Source organism: Suricata suricatta, chromosome 5 (genome assembly GCF_006229205.1).
Source record: "Suricata suricatta isolate VVHF042 chromosome 5, meerkat_22Aug2017_6uvM2_HiC, whole genome shotgun sequence".
In the NCBI taxonomy this organism is placed as follows: Eukaryota; Metazoa; Chordata; class Mammalia; order Carnivora; family Herpestidae; genus Suricata; species Suricata suricatta.
The window spans coordinates 92,899,298-92,923,137 of NC_043704.1; the positions used below are offsets into that span (position 1 = coordinate 92,899,298).

The 23,840-nt window shown below is 41.2% G+C and overlaps 1 protein-coding gene across 4 annotated transcripts in view; it reads right to left on the minus strand.

Annotated features, from left to right (window-relative positions):
- Positions 1-23,840, minus strand: part of FNDC3B (fibronectin type III domain containing 3B) — a 351,431-nt gene that overhangs the window by 320,493 nt on the left and 7,098 nt on the right. The window contains exon 1 of one of the 4 annotated variants that reach the window (XM_029939868.1): positions 10,066-10,139. The exons of the other annotated variants lie outside the window; for them this stretch is intronic. The gene's annotated coding sequence lies outside the window, so the exon portion shown is untranslated. Of the gene's footprint in view, positions 1-10,065; positions 10,140-23,840 lie in introns of those variants that run through there. 4 annotated transcript variants of the gene reach the window in all.

A 23,840-nucleotide genomic window follows, 5' to 3' on the forward strand; every position in this document is an offset into this window, starting at 1 on the left:
ATAGGACTCCAAGTCCTTCACTTAAAAGCTAATGATAACAGTTCAATCCCATAAACAAAGAAAAGGTCTGTTTTAGAACTGCAGACATGTTTAATTACGTCTGCTGAGTGGCTAAGGTCCAACACCTGCCACCATCTGGAGGCTCTGCTGGCCTGCATTTCAGCCCCCACTGCCGCTCATGGACACAACCACGCGGCCCTTTTCATCAGCATAAAGAAAAGATTAAAATAATTAGGCTTAAGTGCCTCATAAAGGCTTAGATGAAAGTGCAGTATAGGAGGCACCAATACCATAGTTTATGCGGTCTCATTTGAAATGGAACCTGGCTTCATTACCAATGAGTGTACTTGCATTTTCCTCGATGGGAGCTCTGTCAACACAAATCTAGCAAGCAGCCTGTAGGAGAAAGATGAAAAGCTCAACACTTGCTTCTTGAGAGCTGCTTTTGGCCCACAAAGTCCATTTTACTGTCTTATCATCTTTCCTTGACGTTAAGCTTGACCAAGGAGCTGGACTTTTTACAAGTCGGGAGCTCTCCTCCAAGGCTGACATGCACAAGGGAATGTCAAAGCAATTTTTGCTCAGCTGCAGAGGAATTAACAAGAGGATGTCTCCAGATGTGGTAGGCCGACTGGGGCTCACGTTCATGATCAAACAGGATTTCGTTGTTAGGCATTACGGTTTTAAACATTCAATTAACTGAATTGTGAAAATATTTTCACCCATTAAAATCATTACTATTTAATGATACAATCACTGACTTCTGAGGTCAAGATACTGAGTCATAAAAGGCCAAGGAGTTGTCATTTCCCCAGGAAAACGCAAACTATAAATTCTCCCAGGTGTCTCAGACTCTAAAGCTTCGCTGTCCAACACCGGGGCCGCTCCAGCTACATGTGGCTATTAAAATTAAATAGAATTTAAACTGTCATTCCTAGTCCACAGTAGCCATATTTCCGGTGGTTAATGTCATTAGTGGTTATCCTCCTGGATAACGCAGTCAGGATATCTCCATCGTTTCAGAAAATTCTATTGGACAGCAGTGGTCCAAAATGACATGCTCTCAGTGATAAAGACACAGGCCCATGAACGGTTAGTATTTCACCTTATAAACCAAGTGTGGCACTCTAGCAGAATTGTTAAGAGCTTATACTATGGAGCCCAACTGCTGAATTCCAACTGACAACTTACAAACTGGGATTGGGACTAGCACTTGGCATCCCTGTGCTTCAGTTTCCTACCTTTAAAACAAGGTCAGTTCCAACATCTATCCCCATAGAACTATGGTAGCAAAAAAATGAGTTAGTTAAGCAGTTGGAACAGCAAGTACTAAGTCAATATTTGCTATTATTCTTAAGTATGACAGTATGCTTTAGAGCCTTAAAAATGCTCACAGTTCTTTCTAGTTAATGAGTATTTTGTTCGTTTTAGTATGTGTGACTGCCTTTAACCATCCCCATGCCATCTTGGGACACTTAAGAGAAAAGATAAGATTCGTTAGCTAAAATGTGCTTTTAAGTTTGATTACCTTTCACAAAGTGGGCTCCTCACTTACAAAGAATAAAGATCTTTTATTACTTATAATAAAATTAAAAATTTAATGAATCAATTAGTTGATTACATATAAACTAGGCTAGTTTCCCCAATTTATAACATATAAACATATTTTTAAAATATATATACACTTATAAATAAAGCCCATAAATCCATTTACTTACTCTATAAAACCTGAGAATTCTCCTTATAAGCACCTGCAATTAGCAAATACAGTCCTTGAATGGAAACCTGCTACTAAAGTTATAGCCAACTTACTGAAAATTCCCTACCAGTTGAGCCTAAATGATTGCATAAGCTTAAGGTACACTATTTAGCCTGTTCGAAATAGCTGGGAAATATAAAGATGGAAAACAAAACTGAAGAACATTAGTGGCACTATACAACAGTTTAAAAGTTTATGAAACATCGGGGTGCCTGGGTGGCTCAGTCAGTTAGACATCTGACTCTTGATTTCAGCTCAGGTCATGATCTCCCAGATTGGGAGTTTGAGACCCGCACTGGGCTCCGTGCTGACAGCAAGAAGCCTGCTCGTGATGCTCTCTCCACCCCTCCCCCACACCTGCATGTGCACTCTCTCTCAAAATAAATATTTTTTTAAAGTTTATGAAAACATCTTAATTTTTTCAACAAGAACAATCAAGTCCGAAAAATAAGCTAATTTTTACCACTACCAAACCACACATCTGTTTGTTGCTGTGAAGAACTTTTTCCTGTTTCAGAAAGTTTGTTCAGCCAAAAATCTGAAAAGTGCTGATCAGTTAGAAATGGCTTAATCTCAACCACAATTTTATACAGCAAAAACTCCAATGTTTCGTTTGTAAAACTTTTCTAAAGAAGAAAATAAACTTTTGAAAGACCTTCCCCGAAAAAATACTGAAATATGTAGAGATCCAACGATAAGGTCTGGGATCAGCTTCAAAACGTTATAGCGAAAAGTGGGGATGGGACAGGGTAAAGTGAAATCAGACAGACCATGAAGTGACGATTGTTCAGACAATGACAAACACCACTATTCTCTGCTTCTGTGTATGTTTGAAAATTTTCAAACTTGCAATTTTTTAAATATTTTGTTTATTTTTGAGAAAGAGAGAGCAAGCGAGCATGGGCAGGGGAGGGGCAGAGAGCAAGGGAGACACAGAATCCAAAGCAGGTTCCAGGCTCTGAGCTGTCTGCACAGAGCCCAGTGCGGGGTTCGAACCCACAAACCGCAAGATCATGACCTGAGCCGAAGTCAGGCACCCAACCGATTAAGTCACCCAGGTCTTCCTCAAAACTGCAGCTTAAAAAAAAAAAAAAAAAAAAAAAAGCTCACCTAAGGAGAAGGTTCTTTTGCTTAAAGTAGAAAGAAGGTAAAGGGTAAAAATCGTAACAAATGTCCATCTGTTTCACGGTCAACAACCAAGTGCTACAAGTCTCTTCCCCCTTGTCAGCCATTACTGGTGGCAGAATTTATGATTATCCCAAACAACTGAATGCCCAAAGGACTGTTAATTCTTTCATGTGACTTGGTTTTGGATTTTGTTTGTCTCTTTCTTCATCAATTCCACAGAAAGAAAACCACAAGGTAGATTAGCTAACATTCTCCAGAAATAGCCAAGGGTCTTATTTTAATATAATTCTTGACTCAAGATGTGCCTTTTGTTTTTTAAGGCTATCAAGAAGCTCCATTCTGTTGATGGATCCCAGGTCAATATCAAAACATTTAAAATTACACAATTATGGTAACCTAAGTCATTTCTACCTCCATTCATCATTTATAAAGGTGTCAAAATATTCTACAAGCAGTCTTGGAAAATGTTAGCATGGTAAAAATATTTCACTCTACTTATCATAAAAAGTGCATTAGACATGCACCTATGGATTTTCAGTTAGAGGTTCTTCAATTTTAAGATGATACAAAGCGCTGGAAAGAAAGGGGGGGGCAGTATCTGGAACCAGGAGACTGCCCCTGGAATTGTCGCCTCGTTTTTCCCTTTATTTGCTGAGGTGTCCTTAGGAATAGCATGCATGCTCAGGCTGTTTTCCTACCTGTAAACTGGGACAATCCTCACTTTGTTGACTCCGCAGGGTCCTGTGAAGATGGCACAACAGAGAATATATACAGACTGCTTTGTAAATAAGGTGCTTTTTAAATAAAAGCATATTAACTTGGCAACTGCGTTCGGAGCCCCTCTAAAAATGGTTTCAGGCTATTACCCTACTTAGAACGGAGAGGAATAAAAAGCCAATTCGATGAAGAGGACTAACTGGAATTGTTAGCCTGATTCCACCACTTCCTTCCCAGGGATGAGGAAATAGGAGTCACCTGGCCAGAACATCCGGGCACTACTGGGTGACGCACTGAAGTGTTTTGAGTGGTGGGTCTGCAGGGCCCAGGAGCTGAGGCTGGCAGGCCCGTTAGATTAAAGGCTCATGACAAGAACTTCTAAGATTCACTAATTTTTTGAAGAGGCCAACCTTCGCCTGCGAGTGTTAACCCTGTGTTTGCTCACTCCACCCACAAAAAAGCCAGCAAACATTTTACAAAACATTTTGCGTAGCTAAGTAGAAGGAATAAATAAATACCAAAGAAATTCTGACTTCAATCTCTTTGAGATATACAGAACTATCTAGTTCAAATGAAGGGAGTAGCCAAACAAGGCCATGTCCTGAAGTTTAATTGTGGTTAGCCTTTGAAATGGCCCTTCAAATGCCAGTTACCACCAGGTCAAAGAAGTTGACGATGACGTTTCTCAGAGAAAACACCAGAAGTTGACGCAAGTAACTCTACAAGGAACAATGCAAAATGTAACACAGAAAGGATTTATAGAGGAATATGGCATTTCAGGAAAGGATGTTATTATGCCCTCTCCCCTCCAGTACAACTTACCTAAAGACCACAACTGCCTGGGTTCAAATCCTGACTCCACATCTTGCTGGCCCTCTCCGTGCCACATTTACTTCGTTTACAAAAGGCAGATGATACAGTATCTACCTAGTGAAGCTCTGAAGATTACGTGAAATGGGTACAAAGCACTTAAAACAGTGTCTAGCACATGGCAAGGGTTCAGTCCATGTATTATTATTATTATTCTTCTCTTTCCCTATAAAACATTTTTACTCTTGCTATAAATAAGTGCTCCTCAAAAAACATTCTGAGCTTGGGTGGATCAGTTGGTTAAGTGCCTGACTTTGACTCAGGTCGTGATCTCATGGCTCATGAGCTCTAGCCTCCATCGGGCTCTGTGCTGACAGCTCAGAGCCTGAAGCCTGCTTTGGATTCTCTGTCTTCCTCTCTCTCTGCCCCTGCCTAGCTCACTCTCTGTCTCTGTCTCTCAAAAATTAATAAATGTAAAAAAATTTAAAAAAAAATAAAGTAAAAAAAAAAAACATTCTAGCCCACAGGCACCTGGGTGGCTCAGACAGTTGAGCAACCAACTTTTGATTTTGGCTCAGGTCATGATCTCACGGTTGGTGAGCTGGAGCCTACTTGGGATTGTCATTCTCATTCTCTCTCCCGCCCCCCCCCCCCGCCTCCCTTTCTGCCCCTTCTGAACACTCTCTCACGCATGTCCAAGAGATAAATAATAAGTAAGTAAATAAACAAATAAAATTAAAATAAATAAAATTCAAAACAAACAAACAAAAAAAGAACATTCTGGCCCATATAGCTGCTCCACAGTTTGAAGGAGAGAACCACATACTAATTCAAGTAAACTGGTTGAGGAAACAGCAGGGATGAGAACATAAGAGCCCGGGGCCACGCTCAGGATCATCAAACACGAATCTCATATCTTCTTCTTTCCTGTTCTTCCTTACTCAGTTGGCACAGCATCAGCCGACACTAGAGATATAAAAGGTGAACCTACTGTCCCCTCCAGAGGGGCCCAGAGTCCAGTGGGGGGAAGAAACAGGTAGGTAATGGTAACAGGGTAAAAGACAGAACAGAAGCACCTGGGAAGAGCTGTGGTGACTATAGCGTGGGTTCCACTAAGGTAGGCCTGTGTGTTAGGAAACGTAGATTAAAATCTATGTAGTCAAAAAAGAAAAAAAATCTACGTCATCACCCTATGACGCAAGGGCAGAAGAAGAGCGGCGGAGGCACCCCAAGCAACGGAACACAGGGAGGTTCTGAGCAGCAAGCTGACCAGTGCTCGTGGGGGCACATGGGTGTGGAGGCCGCGGATGTGCCCTGGACACTGCCTGCTCCCAGGAGCCTTGGGGTAATACCACAACGCACAACCTGAAACAGTGACAATACCACATCCTCTGTGTGTGGGATCTAAAAACAGTATTCTACCATTAATTCTCAGAGGAAGTCTCCTCAAAACAAACAGGAGGGGGACCCCCTTCAAATGTATTTAAGAAGTCATGAAGGTAAGCAGGAGGGAAAATCTGGTTTCCCCAGGTCTACGAAAGAGCTGGTTCCAGAGTACCACCGCCTGGACCACAAGTCACCATGAAACTCCAATCTCCTACACACTCTTAATAGGCCTCAGGTAATGTTCTTAAAGGGTGATGACCTTCCACTCCCCTGATACAGGTACACGACACCAAAAACCCACCAGAGAGTGTTTTGAGAGAAAAAATTCCTGATGTAACTGTAAGCTCCATGACTCATGGTAGTCGCCTTTTCTTAACATACAAAACACTAAGAAAAAGTACCTTTATTTTATGTTCTTTGATAAAATAACAGCATTAATGTGGCATTCATAAATGTAATAAAGTACCAGGAACTAAAAGGAAAGCCCCAATCTGGTGCCTTTGTGAATGTGGTAGAGCCTCAGAGATCAGATTTACATGAAGCTGCACTAACCCACCTCCACTCCACTTTGATCCCTCTCATCAAAAAGGTAGCAAGACTTCAAAAAAAGCACATCAACTAGAACAGGGTGTTCCCGCAGGTTAGGACCCAATCCCAAAAGAACTCATGAACTGATTACAGTACCATATAATATATAGAGAAAACTCATACTGCCTCTACAGTGTCTAAACAGCAGATTTAAAAAGAAGGCAAAGAGGAGCATGGGTGGCTCCGTTGGTTAAGCGTCCGACTTCAGCTCTCAGGTCATGATCCTACAGTTCATGGGTTCGAGCCTGCGTTAGGCTGTGTGCTGACAGCTCAGAGCCTGGAACCTGTTTCAGATTCTGTGTCTCCCTCTCTCTCTGCCCTCCCCCAACTCATGCACACGTGATTCTGGAAGTTCATAAAGACTGAGTCAGGAAAAAACTCCTAACCAGGTCCCGGGTCTGCACAGAAAATCGATTTAGAAATGACTCCACGCGAAGCAGAGACCCGGGAGCAGCTACAATCTAAGCAAAGGGTGAGCCAGGCCGCGCCCCAGGTGAAGGAATATTGTGTGCTTGCTAACTGAAAAACCTAAATCCTCATGCTTTTCAATACGAGTGCTTCAAACACCTGGACAATCAACTGAGTACAAGCATCAAAATTACAGATGTTTTCATTGTCTTCAACCTACATACCAGCATCTCAAGAGAGATAAACATTCCTCTGTGTGGTATGCAAACCGAATGTCACTTCCCCATGGGCAGCATTTTCTTCGAAGACAGAAATGGTTAGTGTTCTTCAAACTCACCGAGTTACCCAATAACCACAAGAGTAACTGAACACAGTGTGGGAGCAGAAGCCTGCCTGTAGGCTTAGGTCTTAATCTGAGCCTTGTGACCAAGCTTTACTAAAAGGCTCAGCTTTGACAAACACCAGGTTTTCCAGAGGAAAATGAGCTTTCGTTCCTGAATCCTGCGGTCACCTCTAACCCGAAAGGGCAGGATTACTTGTAATAAATTTCTCCAAAATTGAATGCAAGCAGAGAGCAAAAGAGAATGAGCTTGTTATTATCTTGGGCAGATGATTCTGTCTGAATGTTTGCTCATCTAGAATACAGGAATCACCTCATTCCCCGTCCAGGAGTGACATAAAGGTACGCAAACAAGGTCATGTGTCGAACTGAAGCTCTAGTGCCCAGAAGAGCAAAGCACGGTAACTGTTGGTTAATGCCATGACCTCTTCCCAGCTCATCTGCCCAGGCCCCGCTCCCCATACTGGAACACCTATACTTCGCTATTACCCTATCAACCCCAGAATCATGGGGAAACACAAGAAGAGATGAAGTAACACCAGCTCCCATCAGAGATGGGCCAAACGACTAAGGAAAGCCACTAAATAACAGTTGTGGGCTAACAGCCGTCTTATCACATAAGCACACACAACCCAAATGAAGCCTCTGACCCGCATTTCCCAAATCAGCAAGACTGGCCTTGGTGTGTCTCTGCATTCCAACTCTTCATGCTTCCTTGGTAAATACTAAATACCAGGGGTAACTGAGATTGACAAAGCAAGTCTATGGACCACATATCCTACCTGAATATCACCATCACCAAGAACAAAGATATTCCAAATATTAGATTCCATAACTCTAAAGCAACATTTTCTTCCACTCACTTCCTTGGGGAAAAATAATTAAAAATAAAACCTTTACAGAGGGATAAAGTAAGAAGTCAATGTTCTAATAAAAACATGACAAGCCCAATCACTGCAATATACTCTTTGACTTCAGTACAAAAATCTTTTCTTACCATCTGGAGCTACTCTAGGCATGAGGCCAAAACTTTGCAATTCCTTTTCAAATAAATGACAGATCAGTAACTGCCACGTTGCTAACGCACAGCTGAAGGGAGCACCTCGTATCCTAGCCAGGGTTCCCTGGAGTTTTACACATGTAGTAAAAACAAAGTGCTTCCACATAAATCTGCCCGCTTACCAATATTCCATGTCACTTCTGAGAAAGACGGCATTTTTAGGGTATGATCCTATCACCCAATTTCACAGGCAGGAAGTGGGACTTTCTTCAGGTTTCACTAAAAAGAGCCAACTCCACACTAAAACGAAACCTATGTATGTCAATATTTCAGTCCTCCAGAAATGGCACGTGGGGATTCCCTAAAAATATGGAGTCTGTCCCCTGCAGTGACTGAGACTTCTTTCAGGTTACAATAAACATGTGGTCACATAATACACAGGACAACAGGAGTGAACCCCAGGTCGCTGGTGATTTACAAAGTGGGTGCTACCTCTTTTTCAACCCCCTTGACCAATCAGCAGGATCACTTTCTTCATTCAACCAATAAACCAAATGGAGAGCCGATTATATGCCAGGTACACACAGTAATGGTCATGGAAATTGAACTTCTCAACACCTCTGCCAATTTCATGTACTGTGCTCATCAACAGGGCAACTTGAAAGCTGAGAGGATTAAATTTGGTAATCTTCCCCTGGAGCATACGGAGTAGAAATATATTGACCAGCAATGGCTATGGCTATGGACTTCCTGCAAATATTTTTTTTCCAGATTTCAAAGACGTGACAGTTATCACCAAAGTCAGTTTCCATTGGGGAACTAGCTTACCCTTTTAAGAAAAATATTTTAAAACTGAACAGTCTGAAAATGTGTCTGGTAGCAGACTATTTCTTACAAAGATAAGCTACAAGGAGTTTTACGGATGAGTAAACAGTAGTTACACTGACTACAAAATTAAACTTCAGATAGATCACAAATAAATAGAAGGCTACTCTTCTGAGTGAGCAAACTCTTCCCTGCGGATGCATTCACAGACTCAGAGTTAAGAGTTGGAAAACTCATTAGAGAGCATCCCACCCTGATTCTACCCACCTCATCTCTTAGAGAAGCTATTTTGTGTGTTTGCCTTCAAAGGATCATGTATCCATTCCCAAATTATTCATATCTGGGTGTCCTGAGCCAATTCCAGATGGAACCCTTGTGTCCTGTCCTGAGATCGGAGAAGAGATGGGCAATCTTATCTGGCACTGTGGCAAGAGAATTCAGATCCCAGTAAGAAAATAGGAGCAGAAACTTGAAAGCAGGATCCTCAGCACAGGAATGCATTAGGAGGATTCTTTGTCCTTAGTCATTTGGAACAGAAGAGAAAAGTGAATGCTGACAGCATTACCTTTCCCAAAGGGTTTAGCAGGCTCAAGTGGAAATTCCAAAGCAAGTATCACCATCAAAGGAAACTTCTGGGAGGAATGGAGTAGGAGGAGACGGCATCAACAACTGCAAGATTCTGAACAGGAGGAAGATGTCTAAAGAAAAGCAGGACTTTCTGAAGACATTTTGGGGTGAGGCGGGTGATTTGACAAAATGCAAAGAACAGACTGCAATCAAGAAAAGACCAAGAATGCTATGTAATTTTAAGCAGCTATGGAACACTGGAAGAAAAACAGGAAAAATATACAAAACTCAAGGCTTGCCTCAGAAGTATTTAACAAGGAAGAAAGGGAGCAAAAGATAAAAGCAAGCAAGTAACGACAATGGATCACTCAAAAGAGAAATCTTAATGATCTAAGGAGAGTAAATGTGATTTTGCAGTAATAGCTGATATAGTAATTCTACTTCTTTCAAAGAAGTCACCGATAGCTAATATTTTAAAGATGGTAACTATCTTTTGACTGCACCTAAATTCACTTAGGTCTTTCATTCATTCCTCACCTTTTGATCTTGATTAGTTACTCCTTTAGTTAAGATTGTATTTTCTTTCAGGGCTGCCTGAGTGGCTCAGTCGCTCAGCATCCGGCTCTTGGCTTCAGCTTAGGTCATGATCTCATGATCTGTTGGTCTGAGCCTCACATCCCCACATACTTGGGATTCTCTCTCTCTCCCACTCTCTCTCTGCCCCTCCCCTGCTCATGTTGTCTCTCCATCTCTCTCTCTCTCTCTCTCTCTCTCTCTCTCTCTCTCAAAATAAATACAGATGAGTGGGGAGCTAGAGACAGGTAACAGGCATGGGCATAGGGGGAACTTAGGAAGCCAGACAAGAGAAAAAATACGTTTAAAACGGCCTGCAAGGAGGAGTGGGGGCAGTGAGTGGGGATGGCCTCTTCATGGTAATGCCGGCAGGGCAGCAGCTTCAGACGTCTTTATTGCATCACTAGAGACTGTTAAAAAGGAAGTAAAACTGCACAAACTTAACCTCAGTACCAGCACAGCATCGCCTACAACCGCTTTTCTCAGTATCCCGAAACAGGCAGACATCCTGATACAGAAAACGAATTACGATTTTTGATTAAGTCTCCCCCAGTAACCAGGTCCACGCAGCAGGTGTAAGTTTGTGGAACCAACAAGTTAATCCTGGAAGAAAGATCAGAGATCTCTTTGGTTCTTTGCTCCAACGTAGTCAAGATTGTGTAACTTGTACACACATAACCACTTCCTGCCCACTGAACAAAGCAATTAATGGACTGGGCACAGTTTCTGAGATGACTTAAGGGAAGAAATCAACCTGCCATGTCTCGCTGCAGTTCATTTTAAAGAAACAAGAAACAGGAAAATATAGATATCATTGTTTTGTTGAATAGTGGTCATTCTTTCTTTACATGAGTTTCCTCTCACAAACAGACTGTACATGACACACTTGGAAAAGAATTTGCTTCAAAATGACTCTAACAAAATATCCACCATCCATATCTTCCATTCATTATTAAGGAGTAATGTGCAGACTGACATTTTGGAAGGGAAAAATAAAAACTGATGAAACTTTACAAGTTCAAAATCATGGATCATGATTCATACAGGATAGACCCTACAAAGGAAGAAATACCAAATCAAAAAGGAGGGAGAGGGAGAGAGAGAAAGAGAAAGAAAAGCAGCCACGGCTCCCAGTGACTTCCCAGGGCTCGTTCCTTGACCTCAGGAGGTCCAGGAACATTGCCTTCATTTCCTGTCCAACGAATCCAACTCTTTTGGCTTCAGCTAGTTTGTGTGGGTTTCTGTTATTTACAAGACAAGTGATTCTTGACTAATATTAAACACCAAAGCTCTTTCAATCTTCACGTATTTCCAGGCATCTCAGTTTTTTTTTTTTTAAGAAAGATTTTATATTGAAGTAATCCCACACCCACCGTGGCGACTGAACCTACAATCCCACAATCAAGAGTCACACACTCCCCTGACTGAGCCAGCCAGGTACCCCATCTCAGTTATTTTAAAGTGAAAATCTCAACTTCCAAGAATTAGAACTGGAACACAGCTTTACAATGAATACCAAACAAGTGTTCTCCTGCTTCAAACACAATGGGCTATCAGTATCCATGTGTTGGATAAGTCACTTATTCAGTAAACACTTACTGAATACTTCTTGTTTGCCAGACACCATATAAAAAGAAAGGTGTCCCTGTGTCCTCAAGGAATTTCTGTTAGCGGGGAACACAAAGGTGAGTTAGAAGTCTCCCTGCTCCTTTCCTTGCCCACGCATTGACTGTAGCCTCAAATGCTACCTCAAGGCTCCCCACGCTTCAGGTACTGGGGTTCATGCAACCCATCAGCTCCTCCAGACTCTACTTCTAAAGGGGAAATGAAAAGTATGATGTGGCTAGTAGGGTTTTCTCTCACCAAAGTGGGTGATCAGCCTCATGACCTAGAGGACACCGAGGAAACTTGGACATGGGTCCAACTCATAAACGCGCCTTACCACCTATCTTCCACCACCACCAACTCTCACCTGAATGCCACTGAACTGCCACTCCCGTGCCCCAGAGCAATGGGACTGACATCTAAAAAAGGAATTTATCATTTCTAATTAAAATTTACCACCTTTCACTTTTTCTTTAAGATTTTATTTTCAAGTAACTACACCCAACGTGGGCCTTGAACTCACAACCCCAACATCAAGAGTTGCACACTCTACTGACTGAACCAGTCAGGCACTCCCACCAGCTTTCACTTTGACTTATGCAGAGGTTCCTTACAAAATTGAGTCATGAGAATCCTAAAAGAGAACATTCAAGAATTAAGTGTCAACTGGTTCACCATGAAGGTCATTCTCTCTTCAAGACAGAAGCACATTTATGCAACATTAATAAGCAACAGTCAATTGAGGCCAAAGACCTCTCACAGCTAACAGGACCTGACTAGCTGGCTAAATCTTCACGTTCCTGCAAATCCAAATATGTATTCCCTAAAGCTAAAGGCTGGAAGATATAGGTCAAAAGATACCTAATTGGTTTAAAATATTTCAAAATGAAGATTCTCACTAACCACATCATTCAAAAGAACAGAGGTAGGACTATGTGCTGCATGGCTTCTATTTGTCTATGAGTGTTAATTCACTAAGCTATAAATAAACATCCTCATACGCAATCATCCATCTAGTATCCTGGAAAAAATATATCATTATGCTAAAGGTTAAGCAAGTTTATATAGGCTATCATCTGTAATGTTTTCAATGATTACTTTTCCATGGCAAAACACGAACTGCATTACTGATTAAGAAAAATAAACAATAACATCTAACTTGTATCTCTGCCCTGATTTCTTGCCAAATTGAAATGCACCAGATGAATTTCAAATTAAATAGGTTCGACAACCTATAACAACTTCTACTTAGGTGGTCAATAATCCATACAACCATATCAAACCTAAATTCCTAATCATGAAAACAAGTTTTCAGATTGAAATGTACAACTCCCAAATACTCTCTGAGTATCAGATGAAATTCTCTAAGCCCTTTAACTCTATTTTTACATGTAATTTTCAAATTCCCCATGCCGTACGGTGCCATTAGTGTCAGGAGTCCAGAGGAGAACTAATCTCAAGACTTATCAAAAAAAAAAAAAAAAAAAGACAGGAAGAGTCTATGGCTCCTATGGAAAAAGCTAATAGAAAGCCATATTTCTTTTACAAATGAAATACAAATATGTATTTAAAAAGTGTCCCCCAGGGGCGCCTGGGTGGCTCAGTGGGTTAAGCCTCCAACTTCGGCTCAGGTCAGATCTCATGTTCGTGGATTCAAGCCCCGCGTCAGGCTCTGTGCTGACAGCTAGCTCAGAGCCTGGAGCCTGCTTCAGATTCTGTGTCTCCTTCTCTCTCTGTCCCTCCCCCTCTCATGCTCTGTCTCTCTCTGTATCAAAAATAAATAAAACATTAAAAAAAAATTTTTAATAAAAATAAAAAATAAAAAAATAGTGTCCCCCAGATATGTTCTATGCCATGTGATACTGCCAAACTGTGTTTTACAAAACACATACATAAGCTACATGTATTACAACTACCATGAAAGAATCCCATGCTTTGCTTATTCTTGCACATAATTACAGTCACAAATGAATGAGGAAAATGAACGCTATGAAAAATGTTGGTATTAATGACAACCAGAAGCAAAATGTTAGGAGCAAAATGGTCACAACCGTAAGCAAACTGCTAAAAGGTTTTAGGAATGAAGACAAAGAGAAAGGACAACTTTCAGAAAAGCTCCCTTGGTTCACAGTTCTCTTCCTATAAAGATGTTACAAAGTCCTTTCTCACAGATCATTTCAGGAAGCAAAGAAAAAGCTGTAGGTATAGTCGATGCAACAAATACGATGATCGTCAATTACGGTGCTTCAGCTCTGGAACACAACAAGTTCTGTTCTACATGAACTACACATCCGTTCAAGTAGAATGATTTATTTTACGTCCACTGGATGCAAAGACTGACACATGTGCTTCTTCTATGGCTACTCCTGTAATTTTAGGGAAGTCCCTTCAACTTAAGACCCTCCTTTCACCACGTGTTTCTGGGAAAATCCAATTGTCTTTGAATATCTTAGAAGACCGAATTAGATGAGAGGCCTGGGTGGGTCAGTCAGTTAACCATTTCTAGATTTGGACTCAGGTCATGATCCCAGAGTCATGGGATCAAGCCCCACGTTGGGCACCATTGCTGAGCCTGGAGCCTGCGTGGGATTCTCTTTCTCCCTCTGTCCCTCAACCCCTCATCATGCTCACATTCCCGCTCTCTCTCAAATAAATACATAACTACATCAATGAAAGAATGAATTATATGCCAACTGAGAATCTGTGATAGAACATGCCAAAAGAGCAAATACCAAAATAGCAATAAAGATCTTCTGCCTTATTTTATAAAAGATATAGGAGGGACATCAATTTGGTAAAAAAAAAAAAAAAAAAAATGAAAATCATCTTTTAAAAGATCTTCTAAACCAAAGATACAGAAGAAGTAGTGGAAACCAAGTGAGCTGTGAGATTAGGAAATGTAACTCTGAAAGGCGGTATGATTAGGATGTGCAGGAACAGGCTCACATATTTTCTCTGTAACATTAACTAATACCAACTTTTTCTTCTTGTTATTGAAACCACAGAGTAATTGATTGCCCTAATGAATAAACAGATTTTCCTTCACATGAATGTTGCCTTTGAAAAGCAAAAGCTGTGAAAAGAAAGCTGTGACAAAGCCTTCCTTCAACCAAGTTCCCAACAGCCAGTGGGAGCTGTGAGAGACGGGGCAGGCTGCAAACCTGTAGGGAACAGTCTAGAAGGGAGCCAGTTCTGACAATGTTCAGAAAGGTTGTCTACACTCCTAACTTGCAGAAATCCATTCATGATTTCAAGGGGGATAAGGGCCAAATGGCCCCATAATTGAGATTAAGAATATCAAGTATTTTTTTTTCATGACAATTGTTCATCTCTCAGCCCAACAGTCAACTTCTTTGCTGCACTGTATGATTTTTTTCCTCTCTCCGCAAGTTAGAAAATTTAATTTTCTTCATTTCCAGCCAGGGGCCACTCAAACAAATCTAATGGGTGTAGACAGCATTTCCTGCCTACTATAAGAAAATAATAGGATTGTCATTATTAACGTGGCCTGAGGCATGCACTGAGGTGGGGCACTGAAGAAACTGACCTTTAATTTTCATCAGTTAGCCTCCACTGACTGCCTGGTTTTTGTTTTTGTTTTTCTAATAAAGGTGAAGATTATTTTTTTTCCTCCAGCATTAGGTCTAACACTGGCTCATTCACTCTCATGGAGCAAGTCAGGCTCCAATCCCTTTTATCCTTTCCATTCAACTGTGTTTATGTCTAGAAAAATCCTGCCAGTACACAACCGGCTGAAACTCGGTGTTGTTTTTCTTCTCTTACTTTGTTGGACCTGGGCTCCCAATTTTTAAGAAGTTGGGGAGGTTCAGGTCCTGCCAAAACAGAGAAAACTATTCTAGTCCCTGACACCTCCGCCAAACACTGTGACATTCTGAAGAAATGAGCGTCCCAACAATGAGCAGCAAGGGTGGCTAAGATTTTTCCAGAAATACTTCAAGGTCTCAACCTGCGGCGCAAGGCCTCAATACTTCCCCAGCAGTGACGGCTCTCTGCCATGACAAAGATGAGGGACGCTGTCTGAGGCGGGGACCCAGAGATGAAAGGCAGGTCTGGGGAGCCCCATGGTTTCACCCACTGATGTCAGGCCTGGTCTCCTCTCTTAAAAATGGTTGGAACAACATCCACAAGAAAAGGGAGAGGGAATGAGAGGGAGGGACTCTCCTTTATTACAGCTCTCCTTTGATCCCAGACTTTAGGAGAGGAAGCAGAGCTGTCATAGAGCTGCTTACAAAGGGACAACCTCTCCTTGAGGGGGGCAGAGAGGAAGAAACGTACTGGTAGAAGGAGCACATGTAATAATTAAGTACTGCGGGGCGTTCAGACTTGCTTCTTTTCCCCCAAAGGGATTCTTATACATCTATTACTTCATTTTATGCCCGCATCACCTCACTAAGGCAAGCAACTTAATACACAGCTTGGGAGAGGAGACGCAGGGCAGTCCTGTAAACAAGGATATGCAAGGAGTCAGGGGCAAGACCAAGAGAAAACCGGTGGCTTATATTCATATCCACTTAAAGTAACTGGAAACACCTTTAAAATAACCATCATCCTCTTGAGAAGTACGTCCAACCGCTAAGTGTCTGTAGTCAGTGAATAAAAAAATAAAATAGCAGCCACCATTTGCTAAGCCCTTGCTCAAAGCTCTGTGCCAAGCCAGAGAATCCTAACAATTCCCGTTCAAACAGCCACTGAGACCAAGTAACTTAACCAAAGTCACACTCAGAAAGGTGCACTGGGGTCTCAAACTCAGGTCTCAATCTCCAGGGCACATGGGTTCAGTCATCCCACAACAAATGACGATTTAAGGATTGAATTTTTACCAAAAATATGAATTCCAAATGAAATGAGTAGTTTCCCATGTCCCTCCAATACAGAAATCATATGGAGAATCTGCGTTTACAGACAAGCAGCTAAACAATTCCCAAGGAGAATGATTTCTCTTAAACCTTGAGAGGTTTCCTTTTAATCTAACTTACCCTGCAATTAAACTGTCTGGACAATCATTCTACACTTTTTCATGAAAAATATTACAAAAGTTATTCCTTGAAACCTATTGAAGAAACACAAACACACCAATCTATGTTAAAAATTAAAAAAGACAAACAAACAAACAAAAAACAGGCTCTCCGTCCACCTGCCAAGCAGAACCTCGGTCCGTAAAACTGCCCCTCTACTGAACTCACGGATGACTCAGTGGAAACTACACTGTGGAAAACTTGCCATCCCACATGAAATATAATAGGAACAAACTCGCTCACCTTTGTGGGGCTACATCCTTCCCAAACCCTGGCCTCATCTCTTCAGGACTACAATCCCTGCTTCTCACAAAAAAGCAAAGAAGAAAAACGTTCAAGACTTGCAAGTTCACGGCAAATGCTTGGGACCCAGAATGACTCCAAAAGAAACGAAGCTAACGGGATCTAGTGGAGAAATGTACTTGACTCCTTCATTCTCTCTCTTTTTTTAGCCAACTACTATGCCCTGATAGGTTTGAACAAACTTCTGAGAACGCCGAACTAATTTGAGAGGATCAGAAAAGTGAAACAGAAATAGGAAGTGACACTGTTTCCATGTGTAAATTTAATAGAACAAGCAGCAGGCAAAGTCTAAAAAGACCAGGTTTTAAAATTCTTCAGATAGTTACAGGTATGATCCAGATGCAGGGAAGCCACGGCCCAGTAATCACAAAGCAGCATTACAATATGTCAAAATCAAACAGACCTGGATGGAAATAACTGGGTTTCTTCACTAATGAAGAGGTTTTAAGTTAAATGACGGTATCTGTTGCTAGTTAAAGCCTGAAGTAAAACACAAGCCTTGCAAGTTGCTACCCATTTCTTCTCCCTCCTCCCAGACCTCTCCTTGGGGAAAAAATTTAAAAAAGAAAAAGAAAAACAAAACAAAAAAAGGATGTTTTAACATGTAAACTTACTTCCTTGCTAAGAGGCTCAAAACTGTAATTTCCTCAAACAGGAGTCTACATACATGGAGAGTTGTAGTATCCCTTACCCCCAAAATTAAGTCAATTGCCACCTTTCAGGGGCCAGTGGTGAAAGGTTGCAAGGATTAGAAGAGGAGGACTCAAGCGATGTAAAACAAAACTAAGCAAATAAAATGTCAAAATCCTAAAATAAACATATTCCTTTTCTAAAAGCTGATTGAAACTGTTCTCTTTGCATCTTAAGGTATAAAAAAAGGTTTTTTTGGGTTTTTTTTTTTTAAATGTTTTTTATTTCTTTTTTGAGAGACAGAGACAGCGCAAGCAGGGGAGGGTCAGAGAGAGAGAGAGGGAGGCACAGAATCCAAAGTAGGCTCTAGGCTCTGAGTTAGCTGTCAGCACAGAGCTGGACGCGGGGCTCAAACTCAGGAACCGTGAGATCATGACCTGAGCCGAAACTGGATGCTTAACTTAACGGACTGAGCCACCCAGGCGCCCCTAAAAAGGGTTTTTAAAAGTAAGTATTGTTGTTAGTTGCAGCCACGGTCATCTGTGACTGAGCACAGCCCTGACAGCTGGGCTAAGACCGAGGGTTCCAGTCCCCGGCTCTCCAAAGAGGAGGACACTCCAGCAGCCCAGCTTGGGGCACTACTTCTCCAGATGGCTTCCCAATCACAGCCTCTCTCCAGGGCCGAAGAGAAACAAGAAAAGGTGGTTTGAACAGCCCTCCCCATTCTGCGCAACACACTCCCCAGAGAAGCACACAGCTCCTTCAGGGCCCAGGGGAGCATTTCCGGAAAGGAGCAAGAAGTGTTTGGATGAGACAGCCTGAGGGCTCCATCATTAGCCTCTTAGCCCACACGGCCCCACACAAGGAATGAAAGCAAGCAAGTCGGGCCCCACTTCAGAGCCTTGTCCTGAACTCACCTCAGTGAGCTCACTTTCTAAAGATGGAGTAGAGAACTAAAGGATTTCTAACAAAGGAAGCATTTAGGGATGCCAGCTCCCAGGTTTAGCCTGGGCCGTCTGGGAAAGCACAGGGCTCCTCGGAATCCTGAGGTCACCTTTCATTAACCACAGGGGCTGCTGCTGCTTTTGAGCTCAGAGACAAGGCTCGCTCTAGTCAGTTCTGTGCTGGTCTCATCCCGGTGGCGGCCTCCGGAGCAACCCAAACACCACAAACTATTAGCCTTCAAAGAGGAGAAAGGGTTAGTATTCGGAGAAGCAGGCTCTGCTTTTCCAGGTGCAAATTAGAAGTACGGGATCTTGCTTTGTATAAATTAACTTACGTGAAAGGCTTCAAGGAGAGGGATGTAAGAGGAGCAAATCTGAACGACCGCTCAGTGAAAAACCCGAGTTTCTCAGACGTCTGAATAAGGTAAAAACTTCACTACCATTTCTTAGCCAACTGCTCCAGATTTTTTCCATTCACTATATTATGTTTCTTATATATTACTTTCTATGAAGTATGCTTTTCTCTCTGGTTTCTCTCATCCTAGGGTTAAGTTGCTATTAAAGAAAACAATTTAGGAAAATCTCCCTCTTGGGAAATGTCCAGAATATTATAATTGTTTCAAAAATAAATTTTAGGTTTCTGGGCAATAGACAAGGTCAGCCCATAGAAGGCCTTCAACTAATACTTGGCCTTAGAACCCAGCTAGGTGCCTGGAAACAGACATTATTCCAAGTCAGAGATACAAATAAAATATTTCATGTAAACTACAGAGAAGCAGTGTAATGCAGCCGGAAAAAGTTCTGGGATCAGTCTAGGTGCTATACTTAACCTTCTCAAACATGCCTTCTAATCTTCAATTCACTTACCATTTCTAGGGCACATGGTATGCTCCAGCTTCTGCTGCAGATACTGGAAACACTCACAGAAAAACGAAATCACACCTACCTTCCAGGATTAGCTTTTTGAACATGGAATATATATATATATGGAAATGCCCGGCACGTGGTAGGTACTTGACAACTGCTGGTCACTACTATTATATTTCACATCTGACTTGTGGCCACAGAGTGTAAGTTTAGTGCACAAATGACAAGTGTCCTAAACCCATTTCTATATAAAACTGCCAAGAGCTGGTTATTGCTTTACCCTAAAGAATATGATGACAGGGGTGCCTGCGTGGCTCAGTCAGTTAAGTGTCTGATTCCTAATTTCAAGGTATCTCAGGGTTCATGGGATTGAGCCCCGTGTCAGGCTCTTCACTGACAGCATAGAGCCTGCTTGGGATTTTTCCTCTCTCTCTCTCTCTCTCTCTCTCTCTCTCCCCACCTCTCTCTTTCTCAAAATAAATAAATACTTTTGAAAAATAAAAAAAAATAAAGAATCCCAGATCCCACCCCAGACATAATGAGTAAGAGCCCTCTTGCACCCTCCAGCCCACTCATGCTGGAACACTTTGAGATTCTTCTCTTCTCCAGTGAAAACAGCTGAGGCCACTCTCCTCAGGTTTCCATGACATGCCCTTTGACCCTTTCTCCATGGCTTAGTTTAACACCAAACACTTTGGCCACTACTCTGGCAGAATCAACTACCTCAACTGGGTCCCCAATATCTGCGCAAGGCACATTTTGGGGTTTTTTTTTTCCTATCCTTTCATGTCACCCTTCTAGAGAAGTTCTAGAGTTTCTCTATAAAAGGATCATTTTAAACTACCACTCAAAGTTACTTACCTTTTTCATAAAATAACTCTTAAGTTTTTATTTTGAGAGAGACAGGGCAAGCAGGGGAGGGTCACAGAGAGAGAGGCTCTGTGCTGCCAGTGCAGAGCCCCACGCAGGGCTCGAACTCATGAACAGTGAGGTCATGACCTGAGCCAAAATTAAGAGTCAGTCACCCAACCGACTGAGCCACAAGGTGCCCCATAAAATAACTTTCTTAATTTATAGTTCCCAAACTGAGTCCAGTAGATATGCAAAGTATACATAATCAAGGACATTTTTAGGGAATAGAAATAGAAGCTATTTGTTAAAATTTTCAAAATCAGTTAGCAATCTAGTATAGACATAAAAAAAAGCCCATGTATTCTCTGGGAAACCCTCATTTATTTACTTTATCTTTCTTCCTTTTTTTTTTTTTTTAAACATAAGCTCTACATCCAACATGGGGCTCAAATTCACAACCCCAAGACTAAGAGTAGGATGCTTTATGGACTGAGCCAGCCAGGCACCCCTTTCATTTCTTCAAAACAGTAATAAATGAAAAGCCAGGTTTCCACTGAAGGTGACTCATGCCTTTGTTTTGTTTAAATATTAGATCTCTACTATGAGAAAAAAAAATCAGGAACACTGTTGGAAACAAAAAAAAATGTGCACAGCGTGGCCCATGCTTCAAAGAGGTCAAGTTCGGTAGAAGAAATACGACGCACCAAGTTCACATGGTGCACTCAGCCTAGGAGTTCATCCGCTCAGCCACCCAAGGGACATTCACAGTGCACTCAACATGAGTGGCCCTAAGTTAAATCAGTAATCAGCCCCCCCATTCCAGGAAGGGTGACAAGGGGACAATCAGACAGCACTGAAAAGGACGAGAGTTCTGGAAACTAGAGATAAAGTGCTGGAAGAATCTAAAGAAAACTACAAACTACGTAAAATAATGGAATGAGGATATGCAAAATGGAATGGGACATTCTTTTCTGTTGAGTAGGCCGACATCAATGAGGAGCACTCTGCAAACATGTCACAACTCTTCCTGTCTCACTAGATATAAAGACACCATGACTCTCACTCAGTGCCTTTTGATACCAGGTGGTAATAACAGTACCTCTAGAGGAACGAGTAGGCCACGAAAATAGCCTGCTGAGGTATGAATGCCACTTACATGCACAGCAAACACAGTAAACTGTACAGAGAGCAGCGCGCGCACACACCTCACCTCTGCCACTTTACACTGTTCTCCAGAAGTTCAGGAATTAACAAACTACTGTGGACAATAAATACTTCTTTCTAATTATACATAGATATAATTAAAGTAATGTAATTTCCCCCTGTAACTTATCTGTATATGAACTTAAACCTTTCCATTTGAATTTTTATATTTCCAGCATTCCTCACATGCACTTCATATCTGATGCTTAGCTTTATACTTTATCACTTAATGAATATCCCACCATCTTTTAATAAGTGACCTACCCAGACCCAACACCAGGATCTCAGAAGCAAAACAAAAAAACAAACCACCAACACTCAAGGCGCAGTAACGTTTACAAAATTATTAGCTGCTATTGAGAAGTTCAGATGAATAAAACAGAATACTACATGCTTTCTCTCACTCTACCCCTTCCAACAGGGTCCAGTCTAAGGAACTGAAGAATGTTAGCACCTAAACACTTCCAACATGAATACTGAGATGACTTAGGCCATTTCTCTGAGTGGAAATCAAACTTCTTCCTAAAGTACTGAAGATGACCAAATGGAATAAAAAATGTAACAGGTTGAATTGTATATCCCTGGTTTTTACATGACTCACAGTGAAGTTCAGGATAGACTACCTTCATGTGCCTATAGGGTCTGTGGATGTTCATAAACTACCTGCTTCACCTAAATATTAAAATATCTTTTTGTTTTCTCCTCCAGAGATCTACTTTTTAAACAGTTTCTTAAATTCAAGTCAGTTAATCAAATGAGGACATTCTGAACTCTAAAAATGGCCTAGGAGAATCTCCCTTTAGAATGCAATAGGAAGAGGAGAAGAAAAACAAACAAAAAAACAAACAAAAAAAACCAAACACTATATACCATCACGGAGGTAGGCCGAGGGGGAACAAAGAGACACAAACTGAAACGGTGTGGAATAAATCTCCTTCAATATTGTTTTTATTGTAGTAAAATATACATAACAAAACATTTATCTTTTTGACCACTCTTACGCATACAACTCAGTGGCGCTGACTACATTCACAGTGTTGTGCAACCATGACTGTGATTCATTTCTAAAACTTTTTCATTATCTCAAACAGAAACTCTATACCCATTAACCAACTCCTATTCCCCTTCCCGATAGTCCTAGTAATCTCTGTTCTACTTTGTGACTATGAATTTATCTATTCTAGGTAGGTGGAAATACACAGTATTTGTCCTTTTGTGTCTGGCTTATTTCACTTAGCATAATGTTTTCAAGGCTCATCCATGTTGTTCAATGTAAAGGAATTCCAATCTTTTTTATGGTTAGATAATGTTCCATTGTATGTATCAACCACACTCTGTTTATCCATTCATCTGTGAATGGATGCTAGGTTGTTTCCATCTTTCAGATAGTGTAAATACTGCTGCCATAAAAATTCGTGTACAAGTATCTGTTTGAGTCACTGCCTTCAGTTACTTAGGGCACACACCTAAGAATGGAACTGCTAGGTGATTCTGTACTTAATTATTTAAGAAACCACAGAAATCTACCTCTTACGTTCTCAACAGCAACAGACTCACCAGGGTTCCGATTCGATATATGTTTAAATATTTTCTGATTCACTAATTCAGAATGTTTACGTCTATACTGTAAAGTGGAATTCTTTTTCCTGAGACAAGAAAAGCCACAAAAGAAATATCTGAAGACTAAGTATTTTCCTCCTAAACAATTTAAACAATGGAAGATACAGAATGTATCTTTAAAAAATTTTTCTAATATAAAAGGAAACATAATATCCTAAAAAATATCTTAAGCATCCCACACATACAATTTGCACTGTAAAAACGGGTCAGTCTGACCCGGAAAAAGTCACATACTAAAAAAACTTCATTGTCTGAGTAATTGGAATTAAATATACTGAGATATTTTTAAAGAAATTTACTCTTCTTACCAGTCAGTTCATTCAGCACCTGCAATTAAGCCTACCAGGAAGGTCTTGCTTTAGTAAAAGCAGAAAAGGGTGTGTAATGACTTTATTTAAATACTACTTGCATGACTTTCCACAAGTTTGGCCCAACAGCAGAGGCAGGAGAGATGGGCAACTAAAAGCAATAATGATGTTCTTAAACCTTTAACACCTGCTGTTACCAATCTGCCATCAAGTGCTTACAGGTGATGAAAAAAATTAACAAGCAGCAGAGCAAATGTCAACAGAAAAACTCCAAAACAAATGAAGAGGCATCGCTGGACTCTATTGGTGGGGTGAGGGGGAGATAGATGTTTGCTTGTTTTGATTTACTCTGCATCCAGAAACATAGTTCT